Genomic DNA, 10103 nt, shown 5'->3' with positions numbered 1-10103 from the left:
CCGATTACCCCCGAAACCTTCCCGATGGCCGAAACTTGACTTCCTATATATAAACCTTAACCTCCGGACCATTCCGAAACTCCTCGTGACGTCCGGGATCTCATCCGAGACTCCGAAAAACTTTCGGGTTACCGTATGCTAATATCTCAACAACCCTAGCGTCACAGAACCTTAAGTGTGTAGACCCTACGGGTTCGGGAGACACGCAGACATGACCGAGACGACTCTCCGGTCAAAAACCAACAACGGGATCTAGATACCCATGTTGGCTCCCACATGCTCCTCGATGATCTCATCGGATGAACCACGATGTCGAGGACTCAATCAATCTCGTATACAATTCCCTTTGTCAATCGGTACGTTACTTGCCCGAGACTCGATCGTCGGTATCCCAATACCTCGTTCAATCTCGTTACCGGCAAGTCACTTTACTCGTACCGTAATGCATGATCCCGTGATCAACCACTTGGTCACATTGAGCTCATTATGATGATGCATTACCGAGTGGGCCCAGAGATACCTCTCCGTCATACGGAGTGACAAATCCCAATCTCGATTCGTGCCAACCCAACAGACACTTTCGGAGATACCTGTAGTGTACCTTTATAGTCACCCAGTTACGTTCTGACGTTTGGCACACCCAAAGCACTCCTACGGTATCCGGGAGTTGCACAATCTCATGGTCTAAGGAAATGATACTTGACATTCGGAAAAGCTATAGCAAATGAACTACGCGATCTTTGAGCTATGCTTAGGATTGGGTCTTGTCCATCACATCATTCTCCTAATTATGTGATCCTGTTATCAATGACATCCAATGTCCATAGTCAGGAAACCATGACTATCTTTTGATCAACGAGCTAGTCAACTAGAGGCTCACTAGGGACGTGTTGTGGTCTATGTATTCACACATGTATTACGATTTCCGGATAACACAATTATAGCATGAACAATAGACAATTATCATGAACAAAGAAATATAATAATAACCATTTTATTATTGCCTCTAGGGCATATTTCCAACAGTCTCCCACTTGCACTAGAGTCAATAGTCTAGTTACATTGTGATGAATCGAACACCCATGCAGTTCTGGTGTTGATCATGTTTTGCTCTAGGGAGAGGTATAGTCAAAGGATCTGCCACATTCAGGTCCGTATGTACTTTACAAATATCTATGTCTCCATTTTGAACACTTTCACGAATGGAGTTGAAGCGACGCTTGATATGCCTGGTCTTCCTGTGAAATCTGGGCTCCTTGGCAAAGGCAATAGCTCTAGTGTTGTCACAGAAGAGAGTCATCGGGCCCGGCGCATTGGGTATGACTCCTAGGTCGGTAATGAACTCCTTCACCCAAATTGCTTCTTGTGCTGCCTCCGAGGCTTCCATGTACTCTGCTTCACATGTAGATCCCGCCACAACGCTTTGCTTGCAACTGCACCAGCTTACTGCCCCACCATTCAAAATATACACATATCCGGTTTGTGACTTAGAGTCATCCAGATCTGTGTCGAAGCTAGCATCGACGTAACCCTTTATGACGAGCTCTTTGTCACCTCCATAAACGAGAAACATATCCTTAGTCCTCTTAAGGTACTTCAGGATATTCTTGACCGCTTTCCAGTGTTCCATGCCGGGATTACTTTGGTACCTTCCTACCAAACTTACGGCAAGGTTTACATCAGGTCTGGTACACAGCATAGCATACATGATAGACCCTATGGCCGAGGCATAGGGGACGACACTCATCTTTTCTCTATCTTCTGCCGTGGTCGGGCATTGAGCCGTGCTCAATCTCGTACCTTGCAATACAGGCAAGAACCCCTTCTTTGACAGATCCATTTTGAACTTCTTCAGTATCTTGTCAAGGTACATACTCTGCGAAAGACCAATGAGGCGTCTCGATCTACCTCTATAGATCTTGATGCCTAATATGTAAGCAGCTTCTCCAAGATCCTTCATTGAAAAACACTTGTTCAAGTAGGCCTTTATGCTTTCCAAGAATTCTATATCATTTCTCATCAACAGTATGTCATCCACATACAATATGAGAAATGCTACAGAGCTCCCACTCACTTTCTTGTAAATGCAGGCTTCTCCATAAGTCTGTGTAAACCCAAACGCTTTGATCATCTCATCAAAACGAATGTTCCAACTCCGAGATGCTTGCACCAGCCCATAAATCGAGCGTTGGAGCTTGCACACCTTGTCAGCATTCTTAGGATCGACAAAACCTTCCGGCTGCATCATATAAAATTCTTCCTTAAGGAAACCATTAAGGAATGCCGTTTTGACGTCCATTTGCCATATCTCATAATCATAGAATGCGGCAATTGCTAACATGATTTGGACGGACTTCAGCTTTGCTACGGGTGAGAAAGTCTCATCGTAGTCAACCCCTTGAACTTATTGATAACCCTTAGCGACAAGCCGAGCTTTATAGATGGTTACATTACCATCCGCGTCTGTCTTCTTCTTAAAGATCCATTTATTTTCTATGGCTCGCCGATCATCGGGCAGGTCAGTCAAAGTCCATACTTCGTTTTCATACATGGATCCTATCTCGGATTTCATGTCTTCTAGCCATTTGTCGGAATCCGGGCCCGCCATCACTTATTCATAGTTTGAAGGTTCACCGTTGTCTAACAACATGATTTCCAAGACAGGGTTGCCGTACCACTCTGGTGCGGAACGTGTCCTTGTGGACCTACGAAGTTCAGTAGCAACTTGATCTGAAGTTTCATGATCATCATCATTAACTTCCTCTCTAGTCGGTGCAGGCACCTCAGGAACAATTTCCTGAGCTGCGCCACTCTCCGGTTCAAGAGGTAATACTTCATCAAGTTCTACTTTCCTCCCACTTACTTCTTTCGAGAGAAACTCTTTCTCTAGAAAGGATCCATTATTGGCAACAAAGACCTTGCCTTCGGATCTGAGGTAGAAGGTATACCCAATAGTTTCTTTAGGGTATCCTATGAAGACGCATTTTTTCGACTTGGGTTCGAGCTTTTGTCACGACCGGTTTTCCAATAAAATATTTATTGAGAAACCAATCTTTTGAGTCCAGTATGAGAAAAAGTCTCCTTACCGGTAGACAAATTCTTGATACAATAAGCCAGTAGCATAAAATATATTACAGGGTCGAGCTACGGCAGCTCAACCAAATTATTACAAGCACGCCAATAATTATACATAATGGCGGACATGACACAGTGGTGTGGAGGCATACTACTGACTCGAGGATAGGGCGGTGGTGGAAAAACACAGCGGGGAGTGGGATACATGACTCTAAAACTGGCATCTCATCGAGCGTCGAGGTGAGGCTCGATGAATTTATTTGGTAGCGGAAGCGGATATAATATAGTGACCAAATCCAGGGTCGCACGAGACTGACTGGGATTCCTCTAGGCGTCGGACTCGCTATCGAACTCTTCGTCCATGAGATCGCCTTCATCAGCATCTGGCCAAATCAACAAGCCAGTGAGTACTTTGAAAGTACTCGCAAGACAGTTCGGACATGAGATATAATAAATGCAGGCATGAATGTGTCACGATTAATTCACCAATGTATATTCAAAAATTAGCATAGCGAAGTAAGAAAAAGGGAAACGACGGTAGTCTGCCTGAAATCGCAACAAAACATAAATGAAAACCGATCGGGTGTCTGAAGCGACACCTCGAAGGGTGGACAAATAAATATAAGAAAATGATGCCACAGTCGGGCGTCTTAGCGACACCACATAAAGGGCTTTAAACGAAATGCCACAGTCGGACGTCTAAGCGACATCACATAAAGGGCTTTAAAAGAAATGCCACAGTCGGACGTCTAAGCGACATCACATAAGGGGCTTTAAAAGAAATGCCACAGTCGGACGTCTAAGCGACATCACAGAAAGGGCTTTTATCGAAAGTAAAATATAACAATGCCACAGTCGGACGTCTGAGCGACATCGCAGAAAGGGCTTTCATCGAAAGTAAAATATAACAATGCCACAGTCGGACGTCTGAGCGACATCGCAGAAAGGGCTTTTATTCACAAGTAAATAATATTCATAATCAACATTCAATTCATGAAAATAAACGGGTTAGTCCATCCACAGGAATAATCATTTAACCGGAATTAGCACTCATGCGATTCACCGGAGTTTCTGTCATCAAAACTGGCACTTGTCAGGATAAGAGATACTGAACTTGGACATAGAATAGATGATTCAAGGAATATATGACTCTGCAGAGTTTGTACAAAAATTTCCCACAGCCAACGGATTTCCGTAGTCACGAAGGACTAGTTCCGTTTACGGTATTTCGGAAGAAACACAGCTAACCAGTACACACCCATCCTACCTCTCGATGCTAGGAATCACCCTAGACATCGTCCAAGAAAAACTTTTGAGATCGGGGAGATCACAATCTCGAATAGCATGGGATCAAATTTATATACGCGCGCTCTAAGGGGTGCCCCCCTCTCGGTCCCAACCGGAAACACCCATGCCCCCTGACCGGATGACTGGCTTTAATCCAGGGCCATGGAACCATCATCCCGGCCTCTCCTTTTGGTGTGTACCAGGAAAGCGGTTTGCAACTTACTAAGCCGTATTCCTTGCGGAAAACATGTGGTAGTACAGGGAAGGAAATGGGAGGAACTGGACTGATACGGTTTGCACTGTAGTCATAGCCTGGCATAAGACTGGCATGCTACAACACTGCCATCTTACCCATCCTCATGCCAACACATGGCCATTCATACTCACATCCATCCACGTATGGATCATCGAACTCACTTACCTCAACAATGCATGGAAATAACGTTCATCGGTATGCTCATCAACATGCCATGAGACTAACTAAATGCAAAACATGCCAAGACACTCATCATATCAAAAGTTCAAACATGCTTGCCTGGTTCGGAGTAGTCGGAGCCTAGCTCGGTGAAGTTTGCGGTCCCGTCACCTCCTTCGGTATCTACGGTATAAAGAAAATATGCGCTATCGTAAATACCACGAGGTGCACAAAAAGTATTCCAAATTTTTTCAAATAAATATGATAAAAAACTAGACAAAAATCTGAAGAGAACAGAAAAAGAATCAATCAAAATATTATTCTGTTTAAAAGTTATAAAGGTTTTTGTCCAGGGACTCATCTGTAATGAAACAGAAAGTTCCCAGGGGCTAGCTCATAAAAACAGAAAACGTTCCAGTTGAATACGCCAGCCCAGAGGGGAAAGCGTATTTTGCCCGAAGGCGCTTCCAGAAAACGATTCATAGAATGACAGAGAGGCTGGGTGGGGTCCCACTCGTCAGGTTTAAACTTTCAAATGGGGGGGGACGAAGCTCGTCGGCGCCCGAGAGCCGCGGTGGTCGCCGGCGGTGATCCACGGCGAGGCAGGGGGATCGGAGGGTACCTCCGTGTTCAGGGCACTTCCCGCGTCGGTTGGTGGTGGTGGTGGTCGCCGGCGAGTACCACGTCGACGGCGAGGCCTTGCTCCGGCGGACGGCGGCTCGGGTGGTCGAGGGACTCGTCGGAGAGAGCTGCGAAGGACAAATTGATGCTGGCGTTAGCTTACTGGGTGCTAGAGGGAGTAACTGACGGGATTTGGGCGCCGGAGACGGCCTCACCGGAGCGAATCGTGGTGGAGGCCGAGGCGGATCGGGGCGGCCGGAGTTGGGGGAGGAGACCTCCTCGAGGTCCTCCGGGTGGCTTGGCAGAGCTTTGGTGAGGTGTAGAGGTGGTGCGTGCTCGAGGGTGAGCTCGGGGGCCCTTTTTATAGGCGGCCCGAGGCGGTGGCCGTGAACGGGGGTCTCCGGTGAAGGTTACGGCGGCGCAGGGCTTGGTCGGGGGTAATTAGGGAGTTGGGCGCCATCACGGAGGTCCACTGGCTCCATTTAGGTGCTAACCCAGGCTGGGATTTGATGCTTAGGGCGAGCTCGACAGAACGGGGCGGCGCGGGCCCGTCGGCGGCAGGGAGCACGTCCCGTGCTTGCCGGGCCACGGTGACGGTGCCACGGGCGTGCGCTGGCATGCATGGGCCACGCGTAGAGTCAGGGAGCAAAGGGCGGCGCGGAACGGCGTTGAGCCGCCGTTCTTGTTCCCTGTCGGCTGTAACGGGGTTTCGGCCGCCGCAAGACACGCCGGCGCGGGCGGCCAGGGCGCACCGACGCCGGGAAGACGCCAAGCGCGCGTGTGGTGCTCCAGACAGGAGGAAGAGGCGGCGAGGAACGTGCCAAGGGCACTGTGCATGTGACTGAACTTCGAAGATCGACACTGAACTCTGAATTTTCTGAATATGAACAGCAACAGTGCATGCAAGGTGTTCGACAGAATGAATTTGGCCTCTGGGGATTTTTCCTTGAGCTGATTTTTGGTGGAGTGGCTACTCATTGCTCCAGTAGGCTGCCTGAATTTTGGTGGAATTTTTGGAGAAGTGTAGATATGAATTTCACCAAATTTGGCAAATCTGGTCCAAACTTGCAGAGACTGAATTTTGAAAATTTTGAAAAGGGGAGGAGTGGATCAAGATGGTTCTGGGTTGTGGGTTCAAAGAACTATCCAGGAGAGTTGGTTTGAGGTAAAAACTCAAAAAAAAGGGTACTTGCTTTGAAAATACTCAGGCTTCCAAATAATTTTCAGAAATGATTTGAGGGGAAAAATAATTAGAATAAAATCCAAAACTTGCTTGGATGAGTTGGGACAGAGATCTTAGGTTGATTACAAAGAGGAGGGGAGGTTTTGGAGGGGTTTTATCACATGGGCAAAAATACCAAGTCATGGGTGGTTTCCAAGATATGAAAATCCCAAATTTTCATAGAGTTTCTTTTTAAAAGAAAAATATTAAACTCCCAAAATAATTTGAGAGGAAACCAACAGAGAAGAAGTTTCAAAAGATCAAACACCATAGTTTTGAAAGAAATAAAATCCTTGCCAAAGAAAAGGAAGTTTTTTAAGAGGAAGGATTTCTGGAAAAGAAGTTTTAAATGCCCTCTTAAAAAAAATTCAACTAAGTTTTTGATGAAAACCAATTAAAATTTTTGGAGTGTCACAACACCTACCCCCTTAGGAAAAATCTCGTCCCCGAGATTTCAGCTGGTCCTTAAATAAGTGTGGATGCTCTGTCCGAAGAAAATCCTCTCTTTCCCAAGTTGCTTCACTTTCGGTGTGATTGCTCCACTGAACTCTGAAAAACTTGATGGGTTTCTGTCGGGTCCTCCTTTCAGACTCCTCTAATATCTTTACTGGGCGTTCCCGATAAGTGAGTCTGGCTGCATGTCAATGTTCTCATGGGATACTTGCTTCTCTGGTTTGCTTACGCACTTCCTTAATTGAGAGACGTGGAACACGTCGTGAATGTCGGACAAGTCTTCGGGTAAGTCTAGCTGGTAGGCTACAGTGCCTCTTCGTGCCACTATGCAGAATGGTCCAATGAATCTTGGTGCTAACTTCCCTTTAATCTTAAACCGTTGTAGTCCCCTCATAGGTGATACTCGTAGGTACACAAATTCACCGGGTTCAAAATTGACCCCATGATGTTTCTGATCGTAATAACTCTTTTGTCGGCTTTGAGCGGTCTTGAGTCGGTCCCTGATTAGTTTGACTTTTTCCTCGGCTTCTTTGAGCATGTCTGGGCCGAAGATACGGCTGTCTCCGGTCTTGGACCAATTTAGCGGGGTACGACACCTCCGTCCGTATAGGGCTTCAAAAGGTGCCATTCGCAGGCTGGCCTGGTAGCTGTTGTTGTATGCGAACTCGGCATATGGCAGACTTTCCTCCCAACTGGTTCCATAGGTGAGGACACATGCTCTCAGCATGTCTTCTAAAATTTGGTTTACGCGTTCAGTCTGTCCATCAGTCTGGGGATGGTAGGCTGTACTGAAGGCCAATTGAGTTCCCAGAGCCTGTTGTAAATGATCCCAGAATTTCGAGACAAATTGAGTGCCTCGGTCGGATATTATAGTCTTCGGGACTCCATGTAGACAAACTATACGGGAGAGATAAATCCTGGCAAGCTTCTGAGTGTTGTAGGTTGCCTTCACTGGAATAAAATGTGCCACCTTGGTTAATCTATCGGTGATGACCCATATGGCATCATTCCCGTGTCGTGACCGAGGTAGTCCGACAATAAAATCCATCCCTATTTCATCCCATTTCCACTCAGGTATTTTGTTTGGTTGCAGTAGTCCGGCTGGTCTCTGATGTTCAGCTTTTATGCGTTGACAAGAATCGCAACATGCAACGAATGTGGCTATGTCCCTCTTCATACCGTGCCACCAAAATCTTTCCTGAATATCCTTATACATTTTGGTTCCTCCAGGGTGGATTGAATATGGAGTGGTGTGTGCTTCAGCTAGGATTTGCTGTTTGAGGTCTTCTATGTTTGGCACACAGAGTCTGTCTTCGTACCGTAATATTCCATCATCGCCTATGACAAATTCCGAGGCCTTGCCCATACTCACCTTTCTTTTAATTCCTTCAATGCTGGGGTGACTAGGCTGAGCTTCTTTAATTCTCTCCACAAGGTCGGGCTTTATTTCCAAGTTTGATATGGTGCCTTCCGCGATCATCAACAAGTTGAGTTTGGCAAATTCTTGTTGGAATTCAGGTCTCAAACTTTGCAGACTGTTTTCGTCGGAGCTGGGGTTCCGACTAAGAGCATCGGCCACTACATTTGCTTTTCCTGGATGATAGTGGATACCAACATCATAATCCTTTACCAATTCCAACCAGCGTCGTTGCCGTAAGTTTAGTTCTGGCTGTGTGAAAATATATTTGAGACTTTTATGGTCCGTGTATATTTCACATCGATTCCCAAGTAAGAAATGCCTCCATTCCTTAAGTGCATGAATAACTGCTGCCATTTCTAAGTCATGAGTGGGATAATTTTCCTCATGCTTGCGGAGTTGTCATGAAGCGTATGCGACAACCTGGCCTTCTTGCATCAACACGCATCCGAGACCTTTTCTGGACACGTCACAATACACTTCAAAATTCTTGTGTATGTCGGGTACAATTAATACCGGTGCTGTAGTTAATTTCCGTTTTAACTCTTGAAAACTTCTTTCGCAGGCTTCTGTCCATTCAAATTTCTTGTCCTTCTTGAGTAACTGCGTCATTGGCTTGGCTAGGGTGGAGAATCCTTCAATAAGTCTGCGGTAATATCCTGCCATTCCCAAGAAACTTCGTACGTCCGTTACGCTGGCTGGTGCCTTCCAGTCAAGTATGGCCCTGACTTTCTCCGGGTCCACTGCGATACCGTCTTGGGTCAGCACGTGGCCTAGAAAGCCTACTTGTCTTAGCCAAAATTCGCACTTGCTGAACTTGGCATACAATTGGTGTTTTCTGAGTTCTCCTAGCACAATCCTGAGATGTTCCGCGTGCTCTTCTGGTGTTTTGGAGTATATCAGAATATCATCGATAAATACCACAACGAACTTGTCCATAAACTTCATAAATACTTTGTTCATGAGGTGAACAAAATATGCGGGGGCGTTTGTTAATCCAAAAGGCATAACTGTGAACTCATATAGTCCATATCTAGAGGTGAAGGCTGTTTTGGGGATATCTTCTGTTCGCACTTTTAATTGATGATATCCTGACCTTAAGTCAATCTTTGAGAATACCTTGGCCTGAGCGAGCTGATCAAATAAATCATTTATTCGTGGCATCGGGTATTTGTTCTTGACTGTGACCATCTTAAGTGCTCGGTAGTCTATGCACAATCTTAGTGTCCCATCCTTCTTTTTGGCAAATAAAATTGGTGATCCCCAAGGTGAGGAGCTGGCTCGAATGTATCCCTTGTCCAGTAATTCCTTTATTTGTTTCTTCAACTCAATCAATTCGGATGGTGCCATTCTGTGTGGTTTCTTGTATATGGGGGTGGTTCCTGGTGCTAGCTCAATGCTGAATTCTATTTCTCGGTCTGGTGGCATGCCACGTAGTTCTTCGGGAAATACATCTGGAAATTCACATACCACTAGAACCTTGCTTAACTCAGAAACGTCCACCTTATTCAATCTCGGCTGACGGTGTATTTTTCTTTCCTTGGCTGATACTTTTATTGTCTTCCCATGGTGGTGCGTGAGAATTACGGTCCGGTTGAAACAGTCAATAAAAA

This window comes from Triticum urartu, chromosome 2, assembly GCF_003073215.2.
Source record: "Triticum urartu cultivar G1812 chromosome 2, Tu2.1, whole genome shotgun sequence".
Lineage (NCBI taxonomy): Eukaryota > Viridiplantae > Streptophyta > Magnoliopsida > Poales > Poaceae > Triticum > Triticum urartu.
This window is presented reverse-complemented; position numbering follows the sequence as displayed.